The sequence below is a fragment of the Pseudorasbora parva genome, chromosome 3 (genome assembly GCF_024679245.1).
Source record: "Pseudorasbora parva isolate DD20220531a chromosome 3, ASM2467924v1, whole genome shotgun sequence".
In the NCBI taxonomy this organism is placed as follows: Eukaryota; Metazoa; Chordata; class Actinopteri; order Cypriniformes; family Gobionidae; genus Pseudorasbora; species Pseudorasbora parva.
The window spans coordinates 53,964,002-53,978,276 of record NC_090174.1 but is presented as its reverse complement, the minus strand read 5'-3'; the positions used below and the strand labels follow the sequence as shown (position 1 = coordinate 53,978,276).

Here is a 14,275-nt window from a genome sequence, read left to right as displayed (position 1 = left end):
CAATTATAGGGAGTGTTTTGTAATGTAGAACAGAAAAAACTCAACAAACAATTGCACTGCAGCTTCACAGCATGATCTAATAACTTTTTGTTTATAATACACTTGTTTTCAAGGACAGTTCATGAATGATAAAATAACACATTTGTTATGGATTACAATGACATATCCCATTGAGAAAATCATAAGCTCTTAAAGAAACACAGTATCCCTCTATTAGTACAGAATATTGACATTTTGCTGGTAGGCTACACTGTGGAAAAAAAATCTGCTTCATTGTGTTTTCTTACCTGTTTTAAGTATTTAAACTTTAATATGACTGAATCTACCTGCCCACACTAAGTTTCATTATTAAAAGCAACTTAACTGACAGATCAGGTAAATAGCTCATATTTATTCAAACATGTATTGGTGATTGTTGTTATTATCCTAATGATAGCACGATTTGCCGAGATCTATGATACAAAATTCCCAAATTTGATTTTATTTGATTTTATTATTTCATCAGATACAGATGCTTTGCACACAGATTATATGGGTAACTTTATTTAAAAATACTTAATTAATTCATTTGTGAAATCAGTAAACCGTTAGAATAATGTTTAAATAAATCTCACGCACATATATTTCTGCTATAAAGCAGAAAAAGTTGAATAAATACTACAAAGCGCATACTTCAAACCTGTATAAGTTCCCTAATCTTAATATAGAAGCACATGCTTACAGTTCTCAAAAGCAGGCAAGAACTTCACATGCACAAAGGCACTCGATTATAGCTTATAGTCCTTTTTTTTAAAAACCAAATGATAATAAATGTGCGTTAAATATATGAGGAGTTATCAGAAACATTGACCTATAGCCATGCATGCATGTTCAACAGGACACACCAGTTGAATCATGAGCTACAGCAACTCCACATGCCCATTTCACAAAGCATCATCGTATATACAGTATGCATTTCACAAAACATGTGGAATGAATGATAAAATATACTTTTGGCAGTAAAAAAAAACCCGAACAAAACAAAAAACAACGCAACTTACCTTTCCACTTTCAAAAAGATATAAATATCGCCTCAAACAGTGCGGCTATCCCCCCTGCCAATATTCCGATGGAAGGTTAAGAGTTTTTTTGCTCTTGATGTCCCACTCAGAAGACGCGTGGCATGTCTGAGCGAGCCGCTGTATAAACACGCAGCGCGTGAGAAGCTCTGCGCTCCTGTCGCTCCGGAACGCGAGCATTTATTCCGCGCGCACTGCTGTCATTCTGTCATCCATCCCTCCCGACGCTCTGCCTCCCTCAATGGGAGGGTTTTACAACCCCAGTGCACTGGCATATATGGGAATGAATGATATGCACAGTAATATGTGTTTATCTTCAGACTAAACACGATGAATAATATAATTGAAAAGTCTAAAATTACAGCAGAAATATTTGAAATAGGAGAGGAGAGGGTTGTATATGAACAAAGCTGAATCTAAAATATTAGCTACATAAGTTATATCACTATCATACATGACCAACACAGTACAAATATACTGTGCATCTGCAGGATAAAAATCCATTTTGAGGTAAGCAAGCAAAAGGTCAGGTCTGGTTTATGATATGATTTATTATGAGATATTCTGTTATGTTTTCAGATGTTTGCACTATACTACATGCATTTGCCATTTAACTTTTGAGCAAGCAGATTAACACAAATCACAAATGCTCGCCCTGGTCCTGTATATTAGATATTTAATATACACTATTTTAAATAGCTACATCAAAATTACTTAGACACTCAGTACAACAAATCCCAACCTTACAGGTAATACTGCAACAAAATCAATTTCTCATGTTCAATGAGTCGAAATATATTTTTCAGTGACTAAGATCGACACTGAATTCATATGCAACATGAAGATCTGTTGATCAAAGTTTTATTTTTCATTTGGCATTCATTTAAAAACTCTTTTGGCTTCCCCAGCAGATGAATGATTAAGTTGATCAAAAATAAAATTCTTAACCACACAATCCTGTGAAAAACAGCAAGATCAACCTCTGAAATAATGCCTTTATCTTAGTGGATGTCCCATACATGGTCAAGCAGCAGAGGAGAACAACGCCATGCATGAACCACACACATGGACGCACACTATAACACACACACACACACACACACACACACACACACACACACACACACACACATGTTGGTCTATGTGGTTTACGGGGACTCTCCATAGGCGTAATGGTTTTTATACTGTACAAACCGTATTTTCTATCCCCTTACACTGCCCCTGCCCCTAAACCTACCCATCACAGGAAACATTCTGCATTTTTAATTTCTCAAAAAAACATCATTTAGTATGTTTTTAAGGCCGTTTGAATTATGAGGACATTTGATATGTCCTCATAAACCACATTTATAGTGTAATACCAGTGTAATACCCATGTAGTTATACAAATTTGTGTCCTCATAAACCACATAAACAGGCTCACCCCCCCCCCCCCACACACACACACGTCTGGGTAGCAATCCTTGTGGGGACTCTCAAAAGACGTAATGGTTTTTATACTGTACAAACTGAATATTGTCTCCCCATACACTAACCCTACCCCACAAAACTTTCTGGATTTTCAAAAACACTCATTCTGTATGATTTATAAGCTTGCTTCCTCATGGGGACCTCAATTTAGTTCGTGTTAGGTGACACGAGTCCCCATGAGTCAGTGTGCATTCGGGTTAAAGTCACCACCGGGATAGAAAAACATGTTTTATGGGGACGTTCCACAGACATGATGATTTTGCATATTTTAGCCTCAAACCCACAACCGAAAAGTTTCTGCATTTTTACATTTTTAAATAATATAATTTAGCGTTTTCCTCATGGGGAACAAATAATGTCCCCACATGGACAAGGATTTTGCCATCTTTGTGGGGACATTTTGTCCTCATGAAACCCTAAACCACACACACACATACTTTCTATAACACATTACTGTAGTGTTAATTTTTACACTACACAAAAACTTTCAGCCTTTTGATACTAAAAGGTCACAAATTATACAAAATCAATAATAATTAGGCACATTGCATTATGTAGTTTTAATCTGCCAATTTTATGTCTATTTGAGTTTACAACTTTATTAGCAACACCCACACAATGTACAAAAACATGTTTTCATTCAATAAACCTAGGTCATAAAAGTAATATTTATTTATTATTTTTTGGTAAGATGCTTTTTCCCACTAAATAAATCTCTCAATGCAGCCAGACAAACTGAATCTCTTCATTCTTCATTCTTCATGCGCCAGTCATAACGAATTTAAATAAAGGTTTTTGGTGTCAACGCCTGCTATGCATACATTGGAAGCTAGATGTTTTTTCATAAGCCCTAATATTGTTTTTGCAATATATCATTCAGACGGGATCTTTATTTAAACAGGCAGCATAAACAGACGAATATGAATTTGCACCACAGGAGGAGAGACACGTTTAACAAGATCCAGACTGACCACAGTCTAACATCAGAGATTCTGATTACTTTATTAAACAAGACTGTATTTATTACAAACTAAACTTATAATAATAAATAAGTTATGTGACGTGCATTGTTAAAGCATGCAGAGCAAAAGAGAAAAAAGAAAAATAATAATACAAACAATGTTTTATCAAATATTAAAAGTATTAGACTTATGTGAGACCACCGGATAGTGTTTTACTCATTCACTAACATTCAAAATAACAATTAAAGGCATGTTTACTAGCTATTAACGCAGTTATTTTCCTTTTCTACCCATAAAATGATTAGTAAATTAACCTCACCCAAACACATAAAGTAAAAAGGCAAAATCTGAGGGGATTCTGTGCATGGGGAAGTGCATGGGAGATTTTCAATCTGTGATGAACAAATGCAAACACACACACACACACACACACACACACACACACACACACACACACACACACACACACACACACACACACACACACACACACACACACACACACACACACACACACACACACACACTGCCTGTCGGCCTGGTCGAGCCATTATGTCAGTCACTTCCGACTTGACTTGAGTGCTGCCATCTGCCCCCTAATGAAACCGTGCACTGTGGCTCATCACACACGCTTTCTTCTTACACCCATCTAATTCACACACACACACACACACACACACACACACACACACACACACACACACACACACACACACACACACACACACACACACACACACACACACACACACACACACACACACACACACACACACACACACACACACACACGCACACACACACAGCAGTAGCAAACAAACATTTACATGTGCGCCCTCTCAATGAAAGCTGCAGAAACTCAAGACGTTTAGCTAAAAATGACAAATGTTTCTATTTTGTCATTTCTTTTTATAGCCATATTATCAGTTTGCGAGGGATTGTGGGTAGTGTCACATTGCAACACACTGCCAGTTCTTGTCTGTGTTAAGGTGATATATAGTATGGTTGCCGTGATTTGACCAAATAAGATGTGACATACTATATATATATATATATATATATATATATATATATATGTGTGTGTGTGTAAAATACACTATTGTTTTTTCAAGAACTTTTTATTATTTAATGGTTTATATGCTATAATAACTCTAGGTAATACAACATAAAAACCATTTAACCATGTTAAAAATAGTGTGAGAATGATTAGTTTGACCAAGCGTACTGCATGAAGCTGAATTGTAATATCTTACATGACAAATCTATGATAGCAGCCCTCTGACGTCGTGGTGGTGTATTTTTAACAAAACTCGTGGATTTGTAGAGTGCCCTTCGGTAGATTTGTGACAGGTCAGCTGCATTTCAGGTAGATAACTGTATGTTCGAGATAAATGTGACAGATGTTGCCTGTGATCATAGTCTCAGTGGCATGTCAGGCATGAGAGCGACTGCAGTGCAGCCCCTGGACCTCTGAAGTCAGAAACGCTCCTCACTCACTCATAGTCTGAAGGGTAACAGTATAGAAGTATATTATAACTGTTTATATTCCACTCTTCATATCTGTCTGATGAAGCTCCAGTTTTTTCCAGCCACACAACTGATTTATACAGGGATGTAGCAAGGGGTTTTGCATCGGCCTTCAAAAATGAATATCTCCCATAATTATGATGGTTGCTACACTAAATTTAAAGCAATATTTCACCCAAAATGATCCCATAGTTTGCTTACCCTCAAGCCATGTATTTGACTTTCTTCTTTCAGCCAAACATAATCAGGGTTATATTAAATAATACCCTGGCTCTTCCCAGCTTTGTAATGGCATTGAATAGTTTTTGAAGCTCCAAAAAGTGCATCCATCCATCCATCATAAATCCATACCCAAATACAGTAATCTGACTCCTGTGGGTTAATACATGCCTCCTGAAGCTTCTTTTTAGATTTCTAACTCAAGACCGATGCTTTGTTTTACTCTATCCTCTGTGCTACAACTACATATCACCCTGTGGCCCAAAGCTCTATTTGGATGGGATTAGTTTGACAAGGGTAGATGGAGTAATGTAATTTTACCACAGGACACCTGTAATATTAATGGCCAATTCTCACAGGATAAGAAATCTCAGTAAAACTAGTAGAAGTGGGAGGGGTAACTCGATTTATGCAGAGCTGTCAGTAGTCAGTATCTATCAAAAGTGGTCTAAGGAAGGAGCAGTGGGGCACCGGCGAGAGGGTCATGGGTTACCAAGGCTCATTGATGCAAGTGGGGAGCAAAAGCCCGTGTGGTCCGATCAAACTGACGAGCTGAAGCTCAAATTGCTCAATAAGTTAATGTTGGTTCTGACAGAAAGGTGTCAGAATACACAGTGCATCATAGTTTGTTGCGTATGGGGCTACATAACCGCATCAGTGTGCCCATGCTGACCCCTGTGCACGTGAGCATCAGAACTGGACCACGGAGTAATGGAAGAAGGTGGCCTGGTCTGATTAATCATGCAAGGGCGTAGGTTTGGTCTCAGCTTTGGTGGGGACATCCCACCAGGTTTGCCCAGATTATATAGTCTATTATTTATTACTGAGTATGGAAATGCACCAGAGTTTAGGAATTAATACGATTATTAATTTATGAGGCTTTTCGGCCCAATCCAGTACCATAATAATAAAACAAAACACTCTTTACTTGTCAAGTTCATAAATGATTTTCAAAACTGATTTGGAAAAAAACACAACATGCACACAAAATTACTTATTTTCAATATAAAAAATTATTGTGGACTGGATTTTTTTTTTTTACCTCTTATCACATTATTGAGCATGTCAAAGATTAGTAACAACTTTAGATTTGATGCATTGTTAGTTTTTGTACAGAATCAGTTTTTGTTTCTCCCTCATTTAATGTTCGTGGCTGTTTTTGCCCCATTGACTTCCATTATAACCACATTTTTGATTGTAAAGCCATAATGCTACATAATCATGCCCAATCACTTTTTTATATTGAAAATAAGTTATTTTGTGTGTAGGTTTTTTTTCCAAATCGGTTTTGAATCAGTTTTTGAAAATCATTTATGAACTTGGCATTTAAAGAGTGATAGTACTGATAAGAGTGACAATTAAACAATGACAACAGCTCAACAATAAACATGGAATCAAGTAGGCCTATGCAAGCTTGCAACAGAACACATTTTATAGTATTTTACATTTGATTATTTTATTTATTTCTAAATAACTCTTTAGTAGCCTATATTGGTGCATTTTAAAGGGATGGCTCACCCAAAAATAAAAATTCTGTCATCATTTACTCTCCATCATGATGTTCCAACCCTGTATGAGTTTCTTTGTTCTGCTGAACACAAAAGAAGATATTTTGAAGAAATTTTGTAACCAGGCTGCTTTGGGGGCACCATTTCCTTCCATGGTAGGAATTCAACATAACAGAAATGTATACAGGTTTGGAACAACTTGAGGGTGAGGAAATTGTCAGATTTTTAATTTTTTGGTGCACTGTCTCTTTAAGCAGTCATTTTGAACCAGCACTTTACTGACAAAAATGTTCTGAAATTCAAAAATTAAATTAATTTTCTTTAATAATTTACTATTATGACTATATTATTATGCAATTATTTGTCCCATTTTGATCTAAATATTTTTGATAACCCCGGGCATCCTGGCCAAATTTGCCCATTGGCCTCGGTCCATCATCATAGCCTCTTTATCATTCCCATATATAATGACTGGCTTTATCACTCCATCTCCTCTCCACCAATAAGCTGGTGTGTGGTGGGCACAGTGTGGCTGGTGGATGCTGCACACTTGTGGTTGGAGATTCCCACCTTCTATAAAGCAATTTGGGTATCAAGAAAAGCACTATAAATGTTCAGAAATATTATTATTATTAGATCATACATCCATCATACACTGGGTCAGGTCATCCTTCCGCCGGAACTTCCAGGTGTTTTCAGAAGCCAGTGATTATAGTTTAAAGTTTTCTTACAAAAAAAAACATAGTTTGGCATTTATTAACCCAAATGAGCCATATGGATTACTTTTATGATGAATGGATGCAGTTTTTGGAGCTTAAAAAACGATTCACTATTCAATGCATTACAAAGCTGAGAAGAGCCAGGATATTATTTAACTCCAGTTGTGTTCAGCTCAAAGAAGAAAGTCATATACATATATTATGGCTTGAAGGTGAGTAAATTATGGAACAGCTGTTAAGATTGTTGTGAAAAACTCTTTTGCTTCAAACTCTCGGATATTTAATTCAAATTGTTTTCCAATTGTGTACTGTGGCATTTGGTGCAAACAAATGGTAGAGGGACACTTGGCATAGTTTTTTATTGCCATTTTTGTCTATCAAATATTTTAGTAATCATCATTAATTATAGTATTTAAAAGCTTAAAAACCTCAAATTCATCCTGTGGAACCCATTTTAAAATGTACCATGGAAATGGTAGTTAAAGAAATCTTTTTTGAACACAAATAATTGTTTTTGCTATTTTTGAGTCCAATTTATTTTGTAATATATATATTTTGTATCAAATAAAAATGCTTAAAGTAGTTAATTTGCTTTACAGAACTTTTATAACTTAAACTTCTATAACTTTTTCACGCTTTCCTTTTTTTGAACCTGCAGCATTAGTTGCAAGGATTTGTGAATTATAACCATTTAAATTCAAATCTTTGCCCAAAAAGGGAGGTGACAGTTTAACAGTAAAACATACGAATACACCAAACAGAACCAAGCGATTCTATACAGAAACATTGCTTAATATGAATTTCAAATACATTTTTACATTCACTGTTTATGGGCACTTTGAAGAGAAACATATACTCAAACTGAATCCTTTCACTCAAGGCTACACTCTCAGAAAAAAAGGTACAGTGCTGTCACTGGGGCGGTACACTAAGGTACAAAAGTAAAAAGGTACATCTTTGTGTACCCCCCCCCCCCCAAATAACCCCTAAATGGTACATATTAGTACCTTAAAAAGTACAAATCAGTACTTTAAGAGTTTGTATTAGTACCTTTAAGGTACATATTAGTACCTTTTCAGTTTTGTACCTTAGGGTACCGCCCCAGTGACAGCACTGTACTTTTTTTTCTGACAGTGTATACTGGTCACTTTAACTGTCCTAATGATTCAAGAAATTAAAAAACAAACGGGAGATATATATCGTTTTTTTACCAGGTTAATATAATTGTGAATCAAAGTGCCTATTAATATGTTTGACATGTATGAAAACGGCAGAATAACAGTACAGTATAGTACAGTGCTCTGCACCATTCACACTCACTTGAGATGGCCTTCGGAGTGAGTACGGCAGATGCTCTCTTTTGAATGGACTGATGTTCCATTCCATGCTCACGTCCTCATGGAAAGGACCTCCATGTAAGGAAACAGTTGCTTTCATTTGAAACAACCCCACAAATATCACCCCCTTCACAAGTGCCCTTCGTATTTCACAACATGGCATTTGGAAGTGGCTCTTTTTTTTCTGTGCTGAGTAGCTCTATCTACAATTTAAGTCTCACTGGTCCAAATTTGTGCTCTATATCACGCACAAAGACAAAAAAAAAAAAAAAAACACATTTAGGGATTTAAAGTCCATGACCGTTCTTAAACAACCATTCTAACAGACAATCGACACTGAACAGTTCATAGAGAAATGAAGCTACATTTGACTGCAGGCAACATGAAGCCTGCATATGTTGATTGTTGTGGTCATATTATGGGGGAAACAATTAAAGTCCCCTGAATTTCCTACAATTACACCAACTCTGCTACAGAACATATTTTTGCAGAGTTTCTGTACACACTGTCATATCACACTGTTATCACTCAATAACAGTGTGATATGACATCGAGAGTGCATAAAATGTCAAATATCTTCTGATTGGCTGCAGTTCATCACATTAACTATGAACAGGTTACATTTACATTTTACATTTGCTACATTGCACTGCGGAGGTGCATCAACTTTTGTTCCAGATCATGTATTGACAATGCAAGAGTCCAGCACTCTGTAAAGTCTCCTCCGGCACAAAGACTTTCGATGAAGTTAACCTCTGGACTCAGAGGAGCCGATTCACGTGGGAAAATGATCCTTCATGCTCCCTCACAACCATTCTTACACATTTTTAGCTGGGTGAGTCTTGACATTGTCATCCTGGAATATGGCCATAATGTGTCTTCCTACATGGTTGTTTAAGAAATGAAAAGCTAGACAATCCATCAATTAGGATTTAAAGGACTGTTGCTAAACACATAGCATGCTAGAAACATAATAATCAGAGCAATAATGATCCAATCATGGATTTTTGGCCAGGCAGTGTACAGGTTTATTAGATAACTAGGAAGCAGGCGAGAGAAAATAAATGCAGAGAGGAAACAGTTATTTTTCCTTTTTTTAGACAGTGTGTCTGATGTTCCATCACTTAGAAAAACAAGCATGTTTTGCTTGAGAAGAGTTCGTTCTTTTAAATAAATGGCATTTGGTTTGACATTTTATCTAATGCAATGACATTTTTGCATTTTAAGAATGTGTGGCTTAAGTGTGCAAACATGTTTAAGGGCCACTGTAATGATATATCATTAAAATATCATTTCTGCACTACTTTCACAGGTTCAACTGGGACACACCTCTTTTGGGGCGGCAAATAGTTTGAAGAGATAATGTCAAAAGAACATGCCATGAATTGTGATTGGTCATCTGGCTTTGTTCTTCCTAGGCAATGCTTTGAGGACAACCTGTCAGGCCACTAGACATATACAAACAGCAATAGCTAACCTGGAGGATCATCTGAGGAATGCTTTAACCAGTCATAAATATGTTTTTATTGAGTTGTGGTGCATGACAGGCATGATGATGGCGTCCTTATATCTTTACTTTAAAAAAATGAATAACTACATAAACTATACGTCCCATGCATTTATCATCAAAATTATAAATGCAAGAATATTAATGCATCCAAGCTAATGGATGATACATAAATTATCACCATTATACCATTTAGCAACACACTTAACCCCAGGCAGCTCCATAGAGTGACTGTCCCTATTTTTCATCCTGTCAATTTTTAAAGTTTGCATTTAGGTTTATATTTGGTTGACCACTTTGTGACAGTGCACAAAAGCAATCGGTGGCATTAAGGGTATAGCTGACAGGAAAAAAGTCCATTTGATGTTGAGCAGAATGGTATTAAGGCTAACTGACCCTTACTAACCAGCCAAACCCTGACCATCTGGATTCATGTAAATCTTTTTTGCATTAACTAATTTATGTCAGTAAATATTACAACCAAATAATTTCTTAAACATCTGGTGTCTCTCCATATTTTGCCAAATAAATATACTTTATATTACCATGAATAAGATTTTGTTCATGTGACACTGAAGACTGGCGAAATGCTGAAAATTCACCTTTGATTTTATAATATATTAAAATAGAAACAGTTTATATATATATATAAGAATCCTTGTTGAGAATAAGATACTTCTTTATAAAGCATTTTAAAAATGTATACAAACCCCAAACTTTTTGCCTATGTTCCATAGAAATTAAAATCTAATAAAACACTCCAATATACTGTTTGCATAATGATGGCTGCATGATTATGTTCACACTGTCAATCAATTCATGTTGAGGGAAGAACTACAATATATCTGTTGGGACCTTGTCTTCATCAAGTACCAATATTTACATAGAACTGTCTAGACCAGTAGAGCAATATATTATAATGACAATCTTCACTCAAAAAAATTTACTTTCAATGTTGTTAGTTGCACTCAAATCATCCTTGTTCACATTACTTAAACACTCATGTAACTACATGAACTTCAAATTTCTAAGTTGTTTCTTCTAAAAACGAGTATTGTCAGCTTTACTTAATAAGTGTTTGTTCGGTTAACTTTACATTGCTGAGTGAAACGAACAAACTAAGCAGTGGATCTATAGTTCCCATCATGCTTTGGAAGGGACTGCATTAGGAGTAAATTTAGGGATTAAAGTGTTATTGTATGTGTTTTTCAGAAAAGGAAAGATGTTGTTAGAGTTTGTGTTTAATGTTCCGTTATGTGGGACATTTAGAGGTTGAGAGTTTCTGTACATTTATTTTATTTAAATAACTAAATTGTTATTTGTATTTCTCACTATAGTTGCGTGGAACCACTTGACGTCATTTTTTTTTTTTTTTGAGTGTTCATACACAAAATATGACTAGAAACTGAACATCATGGCCCGGTTTCACAGACACGGCTTAGACTAATTAGGGCATAAACTTTTAAAAAACGTGCCAAAAAACATTACTGGTGTGCATGTTGAGTCAAAACAATGGCACTGACATACTTTAAGATATGCCGGTGGAAGTTGCTTTCAGCTTAAACAGCTCAAACATGCACTTTAGTCTACGACTAGCTTTAGCCTTGTCTGTGAAACCAGGGGTAAAACTGAATCAATGCAACAACTCAAAAATATGTCGCAAGTAAACAACTATACATTTAACAAATAATTAAACTAAGAAGGAATTTATATTTAAAATTAAATAAAATTAAATAAAAATTGCTCATTTATATGTATAATGGAGGCACATAAAACAAGTTTTACCTTAAACTGACACAGATGTCCATGATATGTCTCAAAAATATCTGCAAATGCAACAGTGATTTTATATATAGTCCAAATTCAGTGATTTCTTTGTGCATTCAATGTCAAAAAATCATTTATGTTTTTGTATTGTATTATCTTATGGTGTATTTGTGTGGGTTTTAAACCATATTGTGTATATGCAACTGTTTTTATACATTGTATAAAACTAAAATTCGATATGTCTGGGATGTTGCGAACACTTACATTCTTGTCTTTTGCAAACACAGCCTGTTTTAGATTCCTCCACTGGCCTGACTGGCCTACTTGACCTGAAATGGTGGTGTCTACGGAAGCCCTGAAGTGCAAAATGCCATTTTTAAAAGCTTTCCTTAATCTGCTTTTTCTGCTGTTAAACTGCACAAAACATTCTAGATATTTTCCTAAATATTTGTTCAGTGTCACTCGAAGTTAAAATCGAAAATAAAAATAAAAGTTGTATTTATTTAAATTAATTCATTCGATTTTTGCAAACAATAAGTAGTGTCGAGCTTAGATGCGATATCTTGATATTTTTTTATTTTTGGTTGTAATAAGCCTTCAAATTAAAGATATATAAAATTGATCTTCAAAGGCAGGATTATATAGAAGCTTGTTTCCACCACAGAATTAAAAAAATGCATTTTTATCTCACAATTCGGACTTTTTTGTGTGTACATCTTATTAATTCTGACTTTATTCCTAAGAATTGCAAATTTATATCACGCAATTCTGAGAAAAAGTTCAGAATTTGACTTCAGAACTGGACTTTATAAAACGCTAGCCTGGATGCCAGCCGAACTTAGCCCCGCCCACAATTTTTTTAGGTCGGGCAGTTCGGTCCGGCCTTGCTCCATAGAGGAGTAATTATCCCCGAATAGAAACTGTCCGGACCAATGAAATCATCAGGGCGGGCTTTAGATGATGACGGACAGATGATCAACAGTAACGTAATCATGCACGTCATCAAAAGGGCTTGGATTATATTTATATTTACATAATTTCTCTCAAAGATAATGATCATGTTGGGTAAGTACTCTGTGTATCATTAAATTATTTTATTTTTTTACAACACCAGCAAAGATCGTATTTTCCAGCCTGATTTCAGCATGCGTGCAGACAAGGTTGCCAAGTTTTTACAACAAAACCCGCCTACTACTAGCCTTAAACAATGGCTTCTCGGGGGGGTTCTCCGGGAGAAAAATGGCGTTTGGGGGGTAAAATGTGTTATTTTGGCAAGGATGCCTGCTAAAATTCGCACTCATGGGTCTATATATCACATAATAGTCACTTCAACCTGTGAACATAGAAAACAACCCCCGGGGGGAAAAACGCGGACTTGGCAACACAGTGCAGTTGAGTTCTGTCTGTTAAGATTTGACAATGCGTCGCTTCGTTGCTCTGATTGGTTGTTGGTCTGTCCAGTTGAGGTCTTTCCTGGTTCGGTTGAAACACGCCCCATAATCACAGCCCAATGGAGCCGTTTCAGACTCATATTCTGACTAGAATTGAGGATGACCACGTCAGGCTAATAAAACGCAGTTCTGACTTTATAACTCACAATTGCAAGTTTATATCACGCAATTCTGAGAAAAAAGTCAGAATTGCGAGATATAAATTCGCAACTGCGAGGAAAAAGTTTATATCGTGCAATTCAGACTTTATAACTTAACTTTTTTTTAATTATATCATGCATTCCTGTGATATAAAAAAGTCAGATGTGAGAAATTTTTTTAGAATTTCGAGATATAAACTCACAATTGCAAGTTTAGTTAATATCGTGCAAATCTGACTTTATAACTCGCAATTTCAAGTTTACATCAGATAACATCAGAAAAAAGAAAAAAAGTCAGAATTGTGAGACAAAATGTGGACCCACTTTATATTAGGTGGCCTTAAGTACAATGTAGTAACATTGTAATTAATCATTTGATACAATGGACTTATTGTGTACATACATGTTTTTACATTGTACTTACATTTAAAAAATACCTGCATGTAATTAGGTCTGTAATTAATTTCTGTAGTTACATTTGTAATTACACAGTTGACACGTCCCTTACATCTAACTCTACCCTTAAACTTACACACACCACCACACCTGTCCCTAACTCTACCCGTATCCCACCTCAATTTCAGCAAAGGTGTTTTGCAATACAATTTGA

At 35.7% G+C, this 14,275-nt stretch overlaps 1 protein-coding gene across 3 annotated transcripts in view; it reads right to left on the bottom strand.

The window, feature by feature from the left end:
* Window positions 1-12,378, bottom strand: part of nos1 (nitric oxide synthase 1 (neuronal)) — a 101,761-nt gene extending 89,383 nt beyond the window's left edge. The window contains exon 1 of one of the 3 annotated variants that reach the window (XM_067439497.1): window positions 12,339-12,378. The gene's annotated coding sequence lies outside the window, so the exon portion shown is untranslated. Of the gene's footprint in view, window positions 1-1,040; window positions 1,232-12,338 lie in introns of those variants that run through there. The other 2 variants (XM_067439498.1, XM_067439496.1) reach the window with 2 other exon arrangements.
* Window positions 12,379-14,275: the final 1,897 nt, after the last annotated feature.